The 21,408-nt window shown below is 36.4% G+C and overlaps 1 protein-coding gene and 1 long non-coding RNA gene across 2 annotated transcripts in view; both read right to left on the reverse strand.

Annotated features, from left to right (window-relative positions):
• The window catches only part of LOC132095595 (NACHT, LRR and PYD domains-containing protein 12-like), a 594,505-nt gene that overhangs the window by 471,985 nt on the left and 101,112 nt on the right, over positions 1-21,408 (reverse strand). The window lies entirely within an intron of this gene.
• On the reverse strand, positions 13,159-18,567 carry LOC132095607 (uncharacterized). Its single transcript, XR_009422468.1, has 4 exons — positions 17,904-18,567; positions 17,720-17,820; positions 14,390-14,512; positions 13,159-13,631 (listed from the first exon to the last, which is right to left on the reverse strand). It is a non-coding gene; the product is annotated as an uncharacterized LOC132095607 (long non-coding RNA).

Consider the following 21,408-nt stretch of genomic DNA (forward strand, 5'->3'; position numbering starts at 1 on the left):
TTTTGTTGTTGTTGAAATTTAATCGTAAACACAGCCATGTTGAAGCCTGCAGTAAATGTTTTGCATTATGGCAGTCCACTCTGCTTATTGTTTTTCGAGAATGTTGCACTCCTGTTTGTCATTTGTGCACGTAACTTCACGCCAATAAATCATCAGAAATATTGGTCTTTACCAATATTTTGAATCTTTACATTCGTCCTGCCTGTTGTCCGTGGATTTACCTATATTTGGTGTTATTTGCTGTATAAAATGCATCTAGACATGCAAAATCGATTTTACAATCGATTAAATGAACACTTGTCACTCAAATCAAACAGGATTTTTTTTTCACAAAAGTGACAACCCAAATAAGCAAAGTAAAATGTCTCTCATTTGTAGGTTGCATTGACACCTAGCGGTGGATGCAAATCTTTGTCAAAAACATGTTTATTGCATGAATTTCAGGTGAGAAGAAAAAAAATTTGGTACTGTTTTATTTTAATTTGTTTGTGGTGTATATAGCCTGCATGAAAATGAGGTTTGCAATGATGCGCCCGAAGGCACGGGTTGAAGACCCAGTCAGTGATGTCACAATATGCTAATTTGTTTAAATTCATACCGACGTCATCACCATCACCAAAATTTTACGACTGTTCTGCTGTGGCTTTGCTTATAACTATTTTTGTTAGCGAAATGGAGCAAAAACGACCCATATGTGTCTAAAATGTAAGTCAGTTAATATTACTCGTTTATTTAACTGAAGATGTATAAAATCAATATCACATTTGCAGTCGAGCTGAAAGTTGGGAAAACATGACTCCTGGTCATGTGATGTTGCATATATTAAATATAATATTTATATTTTTCTACAGCAGTATTGTTCATGTTTGTTTCTATGTGTGTGCTGTTCTTATAGTGTTGATTTCTCCGTGAGTCAGACAGACTACGTGAGCCTCAACTGACGAGACCTCGATAATACATTATCTGTTATTAATCACCGTTTACACTGAAATAAAATGTTATAAAATCAGAATAATTCTCGACAAAGATTCGGTGCTGACCTAGTTATTATTTGTTATTAAAATTTTGATCAAGTTTCTTGTCCGGTCAGGCAAGTACAATTCTTTCACTTGCCGCTTAAAGGTGCTATGACATGAAAATGTCACTTTCTGAGTTTTTTTAACATTAATATGAGTTCCCCTAGACTGTATATGGCCCCCAAGTTTCTAGAAATTTTAATCGGTGTAAATCGAGATTTTGCTATCTTTCTCTGCCTTTGAGAAAATGGAAGCTCAAACGGCTGATCTTGAATCTCCTCCTTGTGACGTTATAAGGAGAATTTTACCTCCTCTTTCTCTGCTTTGCCCGCCCAAATATTTACATATAATTCAGTCGCAATGTCAGCACAGGCGTTACAAATAGACTTTTATGATATGGATTCGACAGCACCGCCACAAACAGTGAGTAACAGTGTTCATTAATGCCTGATCTGTGATCAGTGATTTCTGATGTGTAGCTAATTCAAGTTCACACAGACTTTCTTTCTAAATCGTTTAATAGTGTTTATGCATCAGTGAATCAAGCCAGTGACAACGATCAACTTCACGTTGTTTCTCTTAGTAGCATGAAACAAATCTGTTATTTAAATTGTGATTTAACTACAGAGAGAGATCAAAGAACGCTCCCTTTATTTTCGGAGCTGTCACACATCGCGAGTAAATCTGCACACTTGCCTAAGCTGCCGTTACAATGAATGACGCTGTTATGCTGCACAACGAAGCTCTTACTGTATTCATGTGGTGTATTCATGTGTTTGCTGTTAGTTGTGGTGAAAGCATTTTGTGAGAGAAAACGTGTTGCAATAATGACGAGATCACTGCATTCACGCGATAAACAGACTCTGTCTACTCAATGCTCATCACTGCAGGGATAGGAAAAGATCGAAAAAATAATTATATAATCTACACTTCCACGATTCGTTAATCTCGACAGCTGCAGTATATATATATATATATTTGAGAGGGGTTCCACATGTAATACGCATTTCAAATGCAAAGATGTCAGCCAATCACAACAGTTGTGGTTTACTCGGAGTCTCACAGCAGACACGCCCCTTCAAACAGAGCATTCAAGCCAGAGGGCTAATATCAGGATATAAAAATGCTTTTTATTTCTACATTTTAAATGTAAAAATCATACTAACAATATAAGTACACCTAAGGAAACATTAAAAAGCATTTAGAGAAAAGGAAATAATCCATGTCATGGGACCTTTAACAAAATCCACTTGTCCTGGACAATCGTTAATGTTGAGCCCTGGACACACACACACACACACACACACACACACACACAGCCAATCCTACAGTGTTTCCTCTACATTCCCAGTGTCCCCGCAGGATTGTGTGAGACTGTGGAGGGTGATAATTGGTTCCATTTTCCATTGTGAGCCATTTCCTACTGAATATAAATTCATGTGGAGCCACAAAACCTATTTGATCCCTAAAATGAAGATAACATGGCATATAGCTAAAGTTTAATATTCAGTTATGTTACAGGACAGGGACGCAGCAATCATTTCAGAAGTGAGGAGGACAGGAATGTCAAATGTAATAATAATAATAAGAAGAAGTAGTATGTATGTCTAATTGACCAAAAAAATAACATTTTACAACTTTTAATTGGCTAAGAAATAAAATATATTGCTGGACAATAACCAATAATCTGTATTCTATAATTCGATAAAGTTACTACAAACACTTTTTCCATTTTTATCACAGAATAGAGCAGAAAATATATTTTATAGCTTCTGTACTGTAATAATAAATGCTGTCAATTAGCACTTTATCATTCATATACTTTATAGTCTGTAGATGACTTGAAAAACACACATAAACAATATATTGTCACAATATTGTTTGTCTCCAGACACAAAAACTCCCATCACTGAAGGTGATTTAATACAGTGTTTCTTCAAAGTACCTGCATCCTGGAGAAAACTCTTGATCTGTGGATGTTTGTGTGTCCTCCATGATGAAACTGAACTGAATCTGATCTCCAGCACTGACTCTGAATAGAAATGACAAACAAACTCAATAATTCAGCTGAACGGATCCTGAGAGAAACAGATCATGAGATACACATGTTCAGATACACAATGTTAGTCGTGTGTTAACAAATGATCCAATAAACCACACACAACACCAATCAAAACACCTTCATCTGCTCGAAAAAGAAAATATTAAACATAAAATAAACAAATAGAACATATAAAACTAAACGTCCTTCTGAGTAAATCTGAAAGCGGAAGTCACTGTAAAGCACTCAGCACTTACCTTATTTACACAGATTCACAAAATCCACCGACTTTCTATGAAGCAGCTACACGAAAATCATGATTTAGTTCCGACGAAACACTTTGATATTCCGTACAGAATCGTTTCTGGCTGTTTAAACGGTGAAACATAAACTCAGTTTTATTCGAGACACTGAAAAAAAATGATGGCGCCGAGACTCTGAAGGGAGCGTCTTTAAACTCCACACACAGCGAGAAAACGCTTGTGATGTCAAAACAATATAGCGTACACGTTTTAGCAAACAAAATCATTAAAAAAACCAATAATTAAATCTTGCATTGTTATGCGAAAAAAACAGAGTATAAATCAAGCGGGAACCTCCCCGTCAGTATCTTGAAACACTTTCACTCACTTTAACTGTAATTAATCGACTGGCCGCTCAGACCCATAGACCTCCCATGTTAAAATACACAACTTTACAGCAGAAAAACATTTGTTTACAGCCAGGTACAAAAAGTGGTTTCTTTGAAGCAGCTACACGAAAATCATGGCTTAGTTCCTATGAAACACTTTGATATTCCGTATAGAATCGATTCTAACTGTTTTAACGGAGAAACATCAACGCTAAACATTTGCTTTCACTTTTATTCGAGACTCCACGCAGCTGTAATTCTTAAGGGAGCGTCTTTAAACTCCGCACAGAGCGGAAAAACGCTTACGATGTCAAACCATTCTTCAAATAACGCACACGTTTTAGCATACAAAATCATTTGTAAAAAATCTAGCATGTATACAAAAAAAAGGATGACAAGGTATAAATCAAGCATCACCATCTCTCTCTTGAAACACGGAACTGACTTGAACTATAAAGACTTAAAAGATAAGGCAGTGTAAACTAAATTATTACAGTTTTTTTTACAGACGCTAGGACACATTTCTCAATACTTAGGTCTCTTTTTCAAAACTCTTCACACAGTGAGCACAACAGAAGTCTATGTGGGCTAAACTGAGGATCAATTATCATTGCTTTGGCACAAAATGCACTCAATGACTACATCTCTCAAATTTCATGAATTCTTTTCTCACTCAGACACAACAACTGCCAAAACTCTTTGTATGTACCGGCCAATTTGCACATGCTTACATACTGTTTTCAAACAACTTATGTTCAAACAATAACAATAACATAATACAAAACTGAATAAGACAGCAATTTGCTACATTTCTACAGTAATATTTGAATGAAATATATTTTATATATTTTAAAATGACATGCTATAAAAACAATTATAAAAATGACCATCCACATGATCAAATGTCCCTCCTGGATGCAATGAATGCTGATGCCTGGACATATCAGCAGAAGATTGCCAGGGATGGATCAGGCATGCCAGAAGATTCTTGCCTAGGTGTATTGCCCTAGATGACATAAGATATGATGTGGATGAGAACCTGTGGCCAAATGGAGAAGACCGAGTAGATTAGCATTACTATTGTATCTGTATCAGTGGATGGTGTGGATACAAATTCTTGTATTTTGGAATTAGTCAGTGCAAAAAAATAAAAGAAAACAAACGACATAAAATATTGACAAATGCTGCATCATGTCTGATTCATTCCAGTAACATATATTGCAGTGAATTATAAACAGAGATGTGTCCTTGTTTCACACAAGAAAACACTGTATAATGCTTCATGTTGTTAGTGTTTTTTAGGTCATTGTTTTGTGGATGACAAAGTGTGTTTGTCGGCTGTGGACCTTTGCAAGTGTTCTGGAAGTATGAGTTGATTTGAGACCTGAAGAAAGTGTTTTGGTAGTTGTAGTGCATTTTGAATGTGAAATTAACTGCTTTGTCAAGCTGAAAGTTTGTTCGGAGAACTGTGTGAAGAGTTTTGCAAAAGTTACCTAAGTATTGAGAAATGTGTCCTAGCGTCTGTAAAAAACTGTAATATAATAAAGCTAATAGGGTGGGTGGCAAGTGGTCATGAAAAAAACTAAATTATGAGCATTTGGTTGCAAGAATCCCTTACTAATATTATAAGATGACATCAGTGGGAAAAATTAAATTATAAATATAACAAATTGTAATCAAAAGTATATGACCCCATTAAAGGGATATTTTGTCATCATTTAGGCTACGTCCACACCAAGCCAGAGCTCTCCTTATCGAATCTTTTTTTCCAAATCTCAAAAAATATCACAAAAGATCACAAAAATGAAGAATTTAAGAATGTTAAAGAATAGTGATGTGTCATTCTAGAACGATTTGTTCATTTTGAACAATTGTTTAATGTGACTCTGGAAGAACGAGTCGTCTCGGGGAGTGATTCGTTCAGTCGCGCATTCGCAATGTTCAATAGGTTCTGTTCCGCTAGTAGTGATTCACCTGTGTCAGTCAATGCAGTCTTGAGCCGGAAAGAGAATTGATTAGTTCATAGTTCGGGTCTATCGGGTTTTTGACTCGTTCCTTAATCACGTGACAGCCCCATACGCTAAACCATTGCAGTCTGAGCCGGAAAGAGAATTGATTAGTTCATCTCATGAGTCTTTCGGGTCGAGTCGTTCCTTAATCACGTGACAGACCCATACGCTATTTCTGACATTTCTGTCACTGTGTTTTTGTTACTGTTTCTTCAGGATCTGTGGTGTGTTATTATTTTATAAATAAATAAAACCCTGTTATAAATAAAATATTGATTAATTTGTCTTTTTGACTGTCTATCGGTAAATACAAACTAGGCTATATAATAATATAATTATCCAAGCCTACAATAAAAAACTATTTATAGCCTAGTTTGTTCATTTTTAGTCCAATTTTGAGTTTGCTGGTATAATAATTGCTTTTCCTAGGCAGACTTGACATTTTGATCAACGTTTGCGTAAGAACTAGATGTGTTCGGGAAGTAACGCGTAATATTTTAATTAGATTTTGCTTAAATGAATGAAATAATCTAAATGACTCGAAAAAGATTCGTTCATTTTGCTGAACGAGTCGTAAAATGATCCGAACTTCATCATTATTAAAGAATGTCCATATGATGAAAATCACTGGGCTCCGAAACAACATGTCAGCGATTTTCAGTGACATTCTTGAAAATAATTTCTTTCACAGAACAAAAGAAAGTCATACAAGTTTGAAACAATGTCTAGAAGAAATCATAACCAAGAGAAGGGGTTAAAAAATAACAAATTCTAGATTTAGATATTACGGATACTAATACACTCACCTCACTGATGAAGTGGAAGTGGAAACAGCAGGAACCATTGAGACCTTTAATTTAAGATTTGTTAAACTGAATATGGTATACTATGTTACTGATCATTGAGATTCTTAGCTTTTCTTTTCATGCAAATCAGTGATTTATTACCTTCGTGTGCCTAATCAACACAGATTTGTTTTTCTACATCCAGCTCAGTAACAGTATCTCCCCAGCTGCTCTTCTCTGACGCTCGCCGATCACTGTTTGTGCCGCCAGACTCTGTGTGTGACTCTTACCCAAACTGACCTTGTCCTCTTCTGATACACGTCTTAGCCAGATAGATCCTCCATCTGCAAAACAAATAAATAACAAATAAACAAACATAAAAATTAAACAGCTTTCAGGATAATAGAAAGTGTCACTTTATTTTTGATGGACTCCTGGTCAAATTATCTGTTTTCTTACTTTGCTTAACCTGCAACTAATGTAATATATTGCTTCAACATTAATCAAAGGTGATCTTTCTTTTTTTAAATAATTTTTCCTCTCAAGAACTGGTGTTTGGTAACAAGGGCTGAAGACACCGTGTTGTGTTCGCCTGTTGCACACCTGAAAATAGAGAAAAACATTTTTACCCTCTGTAATGATTCGTCAAATGAGTGGGAGGAAGCAAGTGCGAGTTAATAAATGTTTAATAATAGAAAACGGACAAGATTTTTGGGAATATTTAAGCTTTTGTGGTCTCAGTTAGGTTCATTAAAGTGTTTCCATCAATTTCAGTCTCTGTTAAAACAACAGGAGTCAAATTATAGTTATAAAGTTAGAGATATAAAGGCAGTTATAAAGTACACACAAACAGTATTATTTGAATTCAGTATACTACCTTGATAGGGACAAAGCTGTCTCTTTTGAGGATTGATGATAATATCATCCTGCTGTCGTCCAGGTTCAGTTCTTCAGGAATGAAGTAGCAGCACATTACCAAGCAATCAGTGTAGCTCACAGCGCCCTCTGTTGGTGAAAATAATCAAAACACAAGGGATCTGGTGACCAGCAGACTAAACTCTTTACAAAGATTTTGAAATAAAACATCTGAGAAAGGTCTTTAGGTGTAGTAACTATGGTATACGCAGAATAATTAACTCTGGACCGGTTAACTATTTTAATATTATGGCCACATTAACATTGTGTGTGTGTGTGTGCTTAATTTTTCTACAATTTCTTGGCCCATCGTTATTTATTCATATTGTAACACACAATTATGACATTATGTAGGTTTTATTTGCATAGCTTTTCAAAAAGATTATAGTTTATTTGAAAGGTTTTGTTGTCTTACCTCAGATATTCAGATATTCAACCTGGTTCAAATGCTTCTGTTTTCTTTGTTTCCATTCTCAAAATCAAAACAAAATAATAATATTAATAAAAAAATAATCTTGTCAGTGAAACCTTAGCAACACACAGATATGCTTCACATTTGAAGGAGTGTTACAGAAGGACATGTGTTCCTCAATAATATAAATGTGTGCTCAACCTGATCATGTCCAAAATGTGTTTTTCCAAAATTTAAAATAATTCATTTTTTCATGTTCTGAGCTGAATTAGGAGGCTCTCTGAGATTTGAAGGTTGAATGTGGTATGGAGGAATTTTTAAAGGATGTACGGCTGTAAAATATGAGGATAGTCTTTTGAACAGAGTCTATTTTTAAGGGTAATAATTTCACTTCACCCTCTCAATTTAACACAGAATAGCTTCTTTTCCATTTATGAACATAAAACTGAACTTAGATTTTTGTGATTTTTCAATTCTGATCTAAAAATTGAGAAAAGCATGGTGCAGTAAATGTTATTGTGCAGTTCAGAGATGTGTGAGGTGGTCATGAGTACAGACGAAACACACTGTATCAGCTCAAGACCGAAACATTTGGGTTAAACTGATGGAGGCCACAACTGCATCTGACATCACAATTAGTAGCTAAATAAAAGTAAATTCATTAATACTCATTATAATTTAGAAATAGTAATAGTGAGTTAAATAGTAATTAACTAATGTAACAAGCAAATGGTGTTCTAACTGTACTCGGTCTAGTCTTTACAGTAGTTTGCAGAAATCATCGATTACAGTAATAACAAACAAGACATTTCTCTGGGTTGTTTTGGATATGTTCACTCATAGCTTCAAGCTCATGTAAATAAGAGTTTAAATATACTTATTAGATGAGAAACATAACTCAATGTTGAGGTAATGAGACTTTTGATTGTAGATGTTTGTGTATTGACAAAAATGAGCAGATATTGTTGATTTCTTCTGAAACTCTAAAGGAGACACACCTGAGATGATTATATGTCTGTTTATGTCTTTTCAGGAGAAACATCTGAGATTTCAACTTAAGTGAAAATGTACATTTCTATGAAGGCAAAATGAAGTTATAAAGATTGCATGCGCAGGGTAACATTTGTAGAATTGTACATAAGACTGTAAGCGTAAATTAAGCTATATCTATCTATCTACATAGCAACACTCTAGCAACTATCCAAACCAACCTAGCAACTCCCCGGGTAAGATGCAAAGTCAGCTTCAGAGTAATAAGGTTTATAGTATTTACTCTCTTGGAATTTTTTAAAATACAGATATGGCTCCAGACTGCAAACATTTTTCTGTCATTTTGACAACATTTTGTTGGCGGTCGCACTGGTGTGACCACCGCGTTGCCCAATTCCATTTCGGTTGAATGTGAGAAACATCAAATGGCAAACAAAAAGCGTGTAGAAATAGTTTATCATCTCAGACCACTGATTAAGCACAGCGCAGCACAATCAAACTGTTCGAAGCTCAGAACAGTTTTACTCTGGAACCAGTGTTGATCTCAGGACACTGTAACAGTGCTTCAAGATCCAGTGAGAAGAAATCAAATTCTGCACATAATTCTCTGTTACAAACAGATCAAACAGCGCTGAGATAGAAAACCACAAATATTAAAGGACAACTATATATATATATAACTTCATGGTGCTGGTGCCACTACCTTCAAATGTTAGTCTGGAGCCTGAGACAGTGACTGTAAGAGTCAGATTACTGTTTGGACACAGCCTCACAGCCTACAGTTACTGTCCGAACTGTAAAAATCTGGACCACTCTGTGTTTTTCTAACAAGTATTTGCACAGCAGTTTATTACAAAGCTCTGCTACATAGGTCTATTAAAATTCCCAGAGAGTGGAATTAATCAAGTTGCCAACATTTAGCCCAAGGAAGGTTCAAACACTAGCTATAGTGTAAACCAACATCATTTAACTAATGATTATTTAATCCAGTAATACCAGTGACTATGGTTGCCTGAATCCTCAAACACAGGAGATAACTTCAGTTGATGTCAATTTTGTTTCCAGGTTGTTCTCAAACACGTTTGAGCTGTTGGCCAATCAGTGCTTATGTGTGCAGGGCTTGCTCTGCAGCATTGCTCTACTAAAACAGCACATTACAGCCAACAGATGTCCTCTACTCACAGCTGCACTGGGTCTGAGCAGCGATCAATACACTGTTAATATACACATTATATTAACCTACATCTTCTTTGTGATGTTTGTTATTTCTTATCCTCATTTCTCACATCAACTTACAACAATAATACAGAGAGTGCAGCATTCCTTTTTATGAGAATATGTAATCATTGAGCTAAATAAACGAAACATATCACAAAGTTAATAAGTTCTTATGCAATATTTGTTTACAGGGCTTTGAGCCCGGTCCGACAAATGAAATGGTGGTTTTGTGCGCTAGGCCGAAGGAAAGAAGATTGGCAGAAGGCATCAGGCAAGGTGTAGGAATGAGAAGTGGTTTTAATTAATACTGTTTTGAAAAGTACTTTTTTCAAGATGGTTTGTGATTATTGTTATCTGCAAGATTGTTACAAGAACCTTTAATGAACACTGTGTATGTTGTTATATGTATGTTTTCAGGAGCAACCTGTATCTTGACCTGTGGCCTTCCAGACAGGTCAGTTCTGTCAGTTCTGCGGCTGAGTGATATTTATGAAGGCATGTCAAGAGAAACGGCTCTTTAATAACCATCATAGGGATTTCAGGGGATGTGCCTTTGACAGACAGTGCTTCTGGAGAAGTACAAGAAGGGAGTGTACTCTCCTATCAGCTTCCAGCCTGGAGCCCACCAAAGACCTGTCCACATACCACCACAGCACCACGAGCATCCTTGCCCCCTGATGGCTATCCTCTGGGTCCCTCAGAGTGCTGTTTTGTGTTGACCCACCATCAGCAGCTGCGCATGGCTTCTCTAGCAACAACACAGGTCATGGCACACCAAAGTAAGATTGGTACAAGACAACAAAGCACAATGAATGAATGGCATGCGTTGAGAATGACACAAGTTACTTCTTCTAGATTCAGGTAACTGTAATGTTCATATATCTGTACATGAATATACAGAGATGAGGGAGTCATTACAACAATCAAGGGAAAGGTTGATTACTTTTACTTTTCTCTTCCAACACTTTTGGCTTGAAACATTCAGTGATTCATAGTGATTTCATTCCATGCAATCAGTTTCCATCAATTTGTACATATCTTTTGGCTAATGTTTTATTTTGAACTGTTTCCACAAATGTACAGGATATGTGGTTAACCTATTAAAGGTCATTTTTCTGTAAATGTTATTTGTTTGTGTGTGTGGTGTTCTGAATTTATATTTCATTAGTACTTAGATGTATATACTGTACGGGGAACGATTCAATCATGTTTATTTGTCATATGCATGATGTAAAGGTTCATCAGCAGGAAAATGAAATTTCAACACTCATGAGAACTTGTAAAAACATATGAATTATTTATAAACAAAAACAATAATTATAAAAAAGTTAAACAGATTAGTTTTAGTTTTAATAGATTTAAAATATTCTAAATATTCTTATCAAATAATTTACACTCCTTCAGTCTATGAATCAGATGCTCAATGTGTAAAACGCTCAGATGTGCAACAGCTTGGGTCTCCCTGACCTCCTGCTTTGGCATCTGAGGTCTCCCAGCGAGAAATACAGGTCTGTACACTTTACAGGACACACAGTCATGCACAAGGAAGCCTCTGTCGATCATAACTGCTATATCTGGCCTAAGCAGAGTAAGAATACCTGACTCTACAAAGATACAGAACAGTTACAACAACACAGTTCTGATGGTTTACAATTTATTTCCATTCATTCAATCCATTTGGTTCTAAAAGTGCTACTGTTAGTTCTGATGCATTACAATGTGACGGGTTCCCAAATGCTTTCGGGTCGGGTGTAGGTTAATATTCAATGAATAGCTTCAGGTTCAGGTCGGGCTTGGGTTGTAGTTAAACTAAAACTACATGCAGTAGACTACGCTGGTTTCATAGACACGCAGACACACAACCATTGGACACAGAAACCAGACATCACAGAGCACGGACACTTTTATAAGTAAAACAGCTTCGACAGGCTACTGACTCGTAAAGTCATATTTCTCTGCAATGAGTGGGTAAAATCACAGTTTTTGAAGTAACTCCTCATTACTCATTGCTTGTAGAGGGTTCGGGTCGGGTTTGGGCTCTAAATGTATCAGATGATCTCAGGTATGGACCGGGTTCAGGCTTCGGTTTAAAGACTGTCCAGACCTCTAATGCCTACTAAGACTTGCATATTTGTGCATAATGTTTTGACCCTGGATGCTTACAGAAGGATAATCTTTCATTTGAGTGCCAGAAATATCATAAGCATTCATAATTTTGTTGGTTCATGCTGAACTGGTTTTGATAAATGTACTCTTTTTAATAAGTCAATTTATATTGTCACTGTTTTTAAGTTACATTGTCTGAAGGGTTTCCCAGTTTTTCAGGGTCCAAATTTTGTTTGTATTATATTTATTAAGAAGGGGCAAATTATAATCTTGATATTGAAAACATTTTCATGTGTGGAGATTTAATTTATTGACAAAGTTTGAGTAAACGAGAATATATTCTATGAAACATGTTTACGTTTATTTAATTGAATATTTTATTTTTTTTCAATATATTTGGATTTATAGAAATCTTATATATTTACATGTACAGAAATGTAATATGTTAACAAATATTAGAAATTATTATATGGACATATATTGCAAATTAATATTTTTACATAGTCTAATATCTTAATGTATTTAAATATAAAGGATATAAATATATGTAAATATTTCTGATAAAAATATATTTACATATGTTTAATATAATTAAAAAGCAGCCAAAATGAAATATTTAAATATATTTTATATATATATATATATATATATATATATATTTCAAAAAATATATATATATATATTTATAAATATATAATATATTTGATTCTATTTGATTTTAAGATATTTAAATATATCGAAATCTATTTATTAAAAATATATTTAACTCTCTGTGACTTCTGTATGGGAACAACACTATAGAAATGTGAAATCAGTGCATAATCCAATAATGCATTACAGAATAAAGTGAAAGAGACCATAGCACCGATAATTAACAAAACATATATTCAAAATTAGTCCATAACACAATGAACCTAATTACATAAATTCTATAATTTTATTAAATTTGAGTTAAAGAACTGATTATATCTGAAACACACTGGACACTTGATAAGAGAAACATTGCGCTAACTTCTTAACACTTAACTGTTACACAAACCATGAGTTTGTTTGCTCTAACATTGTGTTTTAATGGTGCATGTACTTTTTAAATAATCATAACTTGCTCAATTTTCTACCAATTTTCAAACTGTTTGGTTTGTTATAAACGTCAGAGATGTACTTATGACACTGCATTATGACTATAGCTCTGGTCCTTGATGGCAGATTCAGTGTCTGTCACCACGATGATCGACTTTTAGTCAGTCTTTACCTGAAATGTACAAGAGAGCGTTGTCCACAAGACCGTCGAAGCAGACGGGAAGGTAAATGTGGTCATGTACTAGGGCAGGAATGTCAGCAAACAGGGATGGAAGATCTTTTCCTCATATCTACAGCTGACAGGCTTGAAGAGGTGTTGAGGACAGCTGGTAGGGACTCATCCTGTGCCGTCACATTGCCTCTGTTTAACATCAGCTTCCTAAAGATGTGCTTCAACTGGACGGCATTAGGGTTGTTATTCCAGCCACCTTAAAAAAAACACAAGATATACGAGTATAGTACACAGATATTTAATCCATGCTTTAAAATGTTTTATGCTTTTAAAAAAAGACCAACTAGAACTAGCCACCCCTGAATGATCTTTCTACATAAGTTAAGTTGAATGACATTATCACACAATTCAGACTGTACCAGTGGTGACAAACACAGGCATTTTTCTAAATACTTAAAATGGTTTGTGACACTTTCAGGTACTGTGCATGTCTTCAGAAAACACATTTTACAAATAACATAAAAACTTATGGAGCGACAAACTGAAATCAATACAAGCATTTGCTGCCACTTTGTGTCCCTCAGTGTCTGGTAAATGTAAATGATGAACCCTAGCGGATGCTCTAATGGAGCTGAAGAGAAGCTCTGAGTGGTCCTGGTTGAACCTGTAGGTCCGGACATATCACTGTCCTTCAATCAGCACAGGAACCGTCCACATCAACGTGTCAGTGTTTGTGATGAAGCCCAGGACACAGAGGAACCTTCAAAAGCAAATACTGTATTACTGTGATGATCCTGACAAACCAGGACACGAGAAAGCAGGGATGCAAGTCCATTGGCAGGTTGTCTTCCGCTCTTCTAGAGGTGCTTGTGCTTCTTGTTGCTACCAGCTAAAATAAAGTCAAGATGTTTGGAGTGTCTTTAATGTGCTGTAATAAACAACACATTATATAACTTTCAGAAACTAAAACTATAGTGACATTTAATCACATATTGATATATCAATCTTATACACCTTGAGTTATTGTTGGTCAGTGATACACAGACCCTTTGAAGATGAGCTGGAAAGTTAAAAATGTTTGGCACAGCACCATCTTTAAGCCGGACATTGTGCCCCGTTCTGTCAAAGTCCTCACTCCTGAAGAAAAGAAACATTCTGTGATTGTGGAAACAAACTTGTGAAAAGCTTTGGGTCAACAGCAATCTTGTAATACTATTATATCAAAGCCCCGCTTTATCTGTATTTATCCGATTATCTGTAGACTGCACAAAAGTCTGGCATCTTCTCCTATAAAGCCAGAAATGTCCTGTATCATAATGTAAGATGATTTTAACAAACCAAACAGATTGGAAATCATGTGTAACTTCAGTTCTATTGAAAAGAAAGAGCAGTTCTGTCTCTAACACTGATGTAAAATTGCTGTGTAGCAGCTAAACTGTAACTACTAGATCTCACTCAAAGCTTCTTGTTATTAGCCAGCTAATAACTACAACCACATCCACAAAGATTGTCATTTAGACAAAAGATCAGTTGTCATAAAATCGTTCTTGGTGTCAGTAAAACCTTTATAACTGAACAGCTCGCTTGTGGTCTCAGCCAGTAGTCCTGATACACAACTGCTGCACGATTAAGTCGTTTTTCGAAAAGTAAAGCTGCAATTTCAACATGTTCAAACATCCAGAATAATAGCCACGTTAATAACGTTTATCTTTGTCTGTCGGGTAAAGTGTGTTTGAGCTCGCGCCGGTGCGGGTCAGAAGTGTGGATCGAGGCGCATAACGGCCGCTAGGGGACGCTCGCGAGCACCTTCTGAACCCTAAAATGACAAATGGGACACTCTACGGTCTCGTGGACTTAACGGACACGCGCACGCGTGTAAGACCGCGAGGACACATGAAGTGTTCGTTTGGGACAGGGCCACTCACGCACTCCTTAAAAGCACAGCACGCAACACAGATAAGCGTCCCATTCCAACAAACACATAATTAATAGTTCCCACTCACATTAACTGTACTAAATTCCTTCTTTGTTTGTAAGGGCAGTCTTATCAATGTGCGCGTGACGTAGTTGTGCATGTGCAGAGTCTGTCAGAGCGGTTCCAGTTTACTTTCGGTTTCGTTTTCTCTGCCGCTATTTCAAAGAATTGTAAATGTGCGTGCATGAACGTAATTAATTTATCTTTCTTTATCAGTCTGCAGATCTGTTTCTATCTCCAATTTACATAATTGGCATCTATTACAGTCCCCAAGATTAAATCTTACTCTGAAAAATTTCTATGCAGGATAAATATGATTCATAATTTTAAAATGCACCTCTTTACATTTAGACTTGACAGGAAATGTAAGAAAATCAGTTCTAATTTCAGACAAAATATATAAGATCTCTTTACTAGTCCTGGAAAACAAAGTTATAATAGACAATTCCTCAAAAATCTTTGAGAACATTTTCTATCAGCAAAGTTTAAATTTTCAATCATAAGATCATGTATTTTGGGAAATATTGTGGAATATTTTACTTGTTCCTTGAGTAATTTAATCATCTGCAATGGTATATTATTAATTATTTTATCATACATTTTAGAGGAGCTACTTACATTATATTTACCACAAATATCATCATAACTCAATATATTCCTGAGTTGTCCATAACATGTGTAAGTGACCATGTGCCTTTCTTCCAGCACTCATCGATGAACAGAGATTATCGATTCACCAAAATACAGCTGTTATTCCAGATAGACGTGTTATGTGGGTTAAAATTATTTATTAATAATGGTAATAATAATAAGGTAAAAAATGTTCACTGCATTGCTTTTCAACCTGATTTTCTTTTTTTTTTCTTTTTTTCTTTTGTATTGTTTCTAACAGGATTGAGCGTCTCTGGCGTGATGTCAGAATCACGGTCACCAACAAGTCCTCAGACACGCTGCACTCGCTGGAGGCAGAAGGATTGCTCGACAGATCAGTGATTCAGGACCTTTTCAGTGTGCACTACACTTTTCTCCCAAGACTTCAGGCAGACTTGGACACATGTTCAGAAGCCTGGACTCATCATTCACTCTCCTCAGAGCACAATCGAAGTCCTGAGCAGCTGTGGCAGATTGGAATGATGCACACAAATAATGAGCGATCTGAGAGATACGAGGAATGGTAATGCTGTCTTAGTCAGTAGCCCTCACTGCAGAACACACAAGATCCAGCGAGCAGAGACGCTCGGTTAAGACATATTTAAAGTTGGAGGAGATGGATCTAGATCCAGGGGTAGAGACAGGTCGGTTTAGGGACATGTAAAGTGGTGTTCTGCAGTACGGACATCTCGTCTTTGTTATTCTGTCATCACACTGCTGTTCATGTAATAAGTGGATTCCTAACTATTTAACCGCTATACCTTCAGGACATCGAAGAGCCAGATCTAGACTGGGACGTAGCAGCTACTTACGATGTCTGTGAAGATATTGAAGCTGTTGTTCCAGAATCTGAATGTGCTTTGAGTGCAGATGGATTGAGGGCTCTTGAACATCTGCTGAATTCAACTGCTCCTAATATCTCTGTCAAAGAACTGAACTTGCTTTGTGGGAGTTTGCAAAGTGTGTGCTTTTGCTCTCCGCCGGCCTCATAATGCTGAGGATCTCTGTGTTTGTCTCTAGCTGCTGTGTAGGTTACAGTACAGGAACATGTATTTACTAGAGGCAAGCAGAAACTATGCTGACCATATCGAAGCTGACAGTCAGGATCAAATGTGCAGAAGTAATGGGGACATGCCCCTGACCAGTAATCCACTGCATGAAACTGCTGACGGTGATCTTGTCTTGTTCTGCATCTGCTTTAGTGCAGTTTGTTTTATCCAGCTGTTCGCTGTCATCTTCAACCCTGCTCTCCTTACTGCTGCTCCCTTCTTCTGCAGAAAACACACACATCTATGTCTGCAACCTTACTTGTGTTAACAGTATCTGAACTTGGACTGACAATACCTCACATTTTTAAAGTGCCCCTAATATACTATTTTAAAATAGTTTTAGAGGTTTCCTACAACAAGTTTATATTCAAAAGTGTGAAGTGATCCAAATCTTCAGTCTTTTCCACAAGCCCTCTCTGCTCTGACTGGTCAGATGCCCGGTCCGTTGTTGAACTGATGTGATTTAAGTATTAAGAGTAAGAGTAATGATGTTCCCTTCATCTTCAAGGCTTTGAATGAAGTCCTGCAAGTAGTTCACAATCCGTGATTCTCTCCGCGCTTCACTGAACCCACTGCACTTGAGTATAATGTCCCAAAAACATCTAACCCTGATGTGTGGATTGAAGAGAAAGGAGGAGAGTCAGATGGACAGAATCACAGATACTACACCTGACAATGTCTTCCTTTCATCACATGTTAGGATCCTGTGTACCACATGCTACGATTCTTTCAGAAAGCTCAAGCAAGGCTGTAGTGTCTGCAGACTCAATCTAAAGAAATAAAAACCAGGAGTAACACACACATACACTACACAGATGTATCTACAAATCTGAATTGAGTTGAATTAGAAAACCTTGTCAATCAGATCTAGCAGGTCTGCATCTGTTATGTCAGCTCATCTTTATTAATCTCCCGGAAGAAATGAAATTGTAAATCCACTCCATGAAAAAGGTCCATCCTGAGTAATGCTCACTGCCATTATTTCACCAACTATCCTAAAGTACAACAACAATATTGATTAAACATTACAATGAATGTAATATGGTGTATTTATTTATCAAAATGCTCCTCTCCAGAAGTAATTTTCTAGCTGAATACCAAGTTCATGGTCCCTGAATATGGATTTGATGAGAAACATGACATCTTGTTGACGAGCTGTTTGTGACGTCTCTGAAGTACAGCTGAAACACTGATTGAGCGATTACATGTGACAGGATTAATGTCAGTAAATTGTCCTGTATCTGTTTACAGACCCTTTGGCATTCATTCATGTTTATTTGGCGCTGTAGCCCGTAACTGGTGTTAAAAACAGAGGAAGACGTGATCTTTCAAGTGTGCTGCATGCTGCCGCTTCACTTGACCTGAGGCACACTGCGTGATCGTCACTGCATTAGATAGAGAGCACCACAGTCAGATTTATTGGTGACATTTCAAGATAAGATGGACAGAATTCAAATCTAAGACTTTGTTTCTTATCAAAAGTAACAAAGCACAAAGCCTATTGTGGTTTAATGGATGAGAGAATAAACAAATGCACTGAATTTAGTAAAGAAGATGATGACTACATTTGATCAAACAGAGATGCATTCTTTTTTAGCTTTTGTCCCGTTATGAAGAAATCTTGGTTTTGTCTATCGTCAGCTCTGAAAGAAATTCAATTCAGCTAAATAAAAATGACTACCAGCTCCTGAACACAGATCAATTGTAAGAAGTCCACATCCACAGACATCTGTGAAAGAGCGTGCTCCAAACGTGACTGAAGTCTCCCTCATATCTGCTCTAGAAGTATCTGTACCTGTACAAATAAAGACAGCAGTTCGCTCGGGAAAAGGAGCAGAAATGACACGACTAAAATAGTTCATACTCATGAGCTACTTCTTCTGCAAAGCTGACACTTGGTCGCTCATTGTTGTAATTTATTACAAATATTCACATTTATTCACACACAACAAAATAATAAAACATTAAAGAGTTATACGTTTTGTGTGCTGTTTGCTTGTGTGCCCTTAAAAAATCGTTTTAAAAGTTAAAAAGCAAAAATCAAAAACTACATATTTAAACTCTGGTAACCACAAATTAACATGTCATAAAATATATTTAACACGACTGACTTTGTATTTAACATGAATTAGTCAAAACATTTTGTCCGCTTTGTCACTTCAAGCTGTTGCGTCCCGTATAGACACGGTGATGCTACTTTTACACCAAATATACTTTAAAACAAACACCAGAGACCGCTTAGACTAATGTGTCACATGCTGGGAATGCTAACATAATATCTAAATATAAACCATAAATGCTAAAAAATCACTTACTTCTGGATTCATGATCAGCAGAAGAAAGACCTCCTGAGAAGTGAAGTGAAGTGAAGTGACATTCAGCCAAGTATGGTGACCCATACTCAGAATTTGTGCTCTGCATTTAACCCATCCGAAATGCACACACACAGAGCAGTGAACACACACACACTGTGAGCACACACCCTGAGCAGTGGGCAGCCATTTATGCTGCGGCGCCCGGGGAGCAGTTGGGGGTTCGATGCCTTGCTCAAGGGCACCTAAGTCATGGTATTGAAGGTGGAGAGAGAACTGTACATGCACTCCCCCCACCCACAATTCCTGCCGGCCCGGGACTCGAACTCACAACCTTTCGATTGGGAGTCCGACTCTCTAACCATTAGGCCACGACTTCCCACGAGCCGGACGCTCGCGCCAGAAATCTGCTGTAGCTCTGTGATTGGACAAAACCCTTTGTTCTTTTCGGAGATGATCTCCCTGTGAATGACCTCTTACCTTCTTTCTGTACGATCTGAATTTCTGCGCTTTGAATTTTAGAAAATTTTATTTGATGTTCCGAATTTCTTCTTCGTTTTGAAAACTTTCAAAATTTTTAAAACCTGATATTTGCAGTCTAAGAATTCAGAACAAAAAATCTGTTTGAAAATACATGTCTATAAAACTTTACCTTAAAAAAATCCATTGTGTTAAATTTCAAATGGTAAATATTAAAGAAAAAAAAAAAATCCAGAATCCAATTCAAAACTGTTTTAAATCCCATATAATGTTCATTTTTTTTGTTAAATTACACTTGTTTAGAATTCATATTTACACAATTCAAATTCAAATAGTTTTGTCAAAATTAGCTCCATACAATCCAACTTATGTGCATTTAGTGATGTAAATTTTCGATAATTTCCATGATCGATCGTCTTTTAAATTAACGATCAATTAATCGATAACCTTTATCCTGCGAAATGCTTCTGCAGCGGTATTATTATATGTGCAAAAGCTTCTCGAGAGAGAGAGAGAAAAAAACCTTCTCACCCGAATTAAAGGGGTTTTAGTCTGAATAAAATGCTAGTAGCAGGACTGTAAAATGAATAGTTGTGATTATAATATTTTAATAAAAAGAAGATCACTCTAGTGCTCCAATGAACCACATTGAAACTCTTTGAAATTAACTGGAACTCAGTGTATTAGACACTAGAGCTGAAAAACTAAATTAGAATTCTGTTCTTAAATATGATACATTTTCAAATTATATTGGAATTTAAAAGACATAATTTCAGTTGGAGGGAAAACCAGCTTTTGTCTTCTCTCCTGAGGACACAAGAGAGCACATCGAGTGAAATATTACTAATGCACGTTTCTGCAAAGCAATAAAATCACACGACTATCTTTGAAAAAAAAGTGCATGTTTAAAATAATGTTTATTAACCATATATAATTAATTACGTTGCTTAAACAATTAGAAACAAATCATTTCAAATTCATCAGCATTTTTGCATTAAATTAGTTTTTTTACAGCCTTATTAGACACATTTAAGAGGAAGATTTAAAGAATCAAACAGCAAATATATGCTGCATATATGTCAATGTCAATGTCAATGTCACCTTTATTTATATAGCGCTTTAAACAAAATACATTGCGTCAAAGCAACTGAACAACATTCATTAGGAAAACAGTGTCAATAATGCAAAAATGATAGTTAAAGGCAGTTCATCATTGGATTCAGTTATGTCATCTCTGTTCAGTTAAATAGTGTCTGTGCATTTATTTGCAATCAAGTCAACGATATCGCTGTAGATGAAGTGTCCCCAACTAAGCAAGCCAGAGGCGACAGCGGCAAGGAACCGAAACTCCATCGGTGACAGAATGGAGAAAAAAACCTTGGGAGAAACCAGGCTCAGTTGGGGGGCCAGTTCTCCTCTGACCAGACGAAACCAGTAGTTCAATTCCAGGCTGCAGCAAAGTCAGATTGTGCAGAAGAATCATCTGTTTCCTGTGGTCTTGTCCTGGTGCTCCTCTGAGACAAGGTCTTTACAGGGGATCTGTATCTGGGGCTCTAGTTGTCCTGG

Source organism: Carassius carassius, chromosome 19 (assembly GCF_963082965.1).
Source record: "Carassius carassius chromosome 19, fCarCar2.1, whole genome shotgun sequence".
Classification (NCBI taxonomy): Eukaryota; Metazoa; Chordata; class Actinopteri; order Cypriniformes; family Cyprinidae; genus Carassius; species Carassius carassius.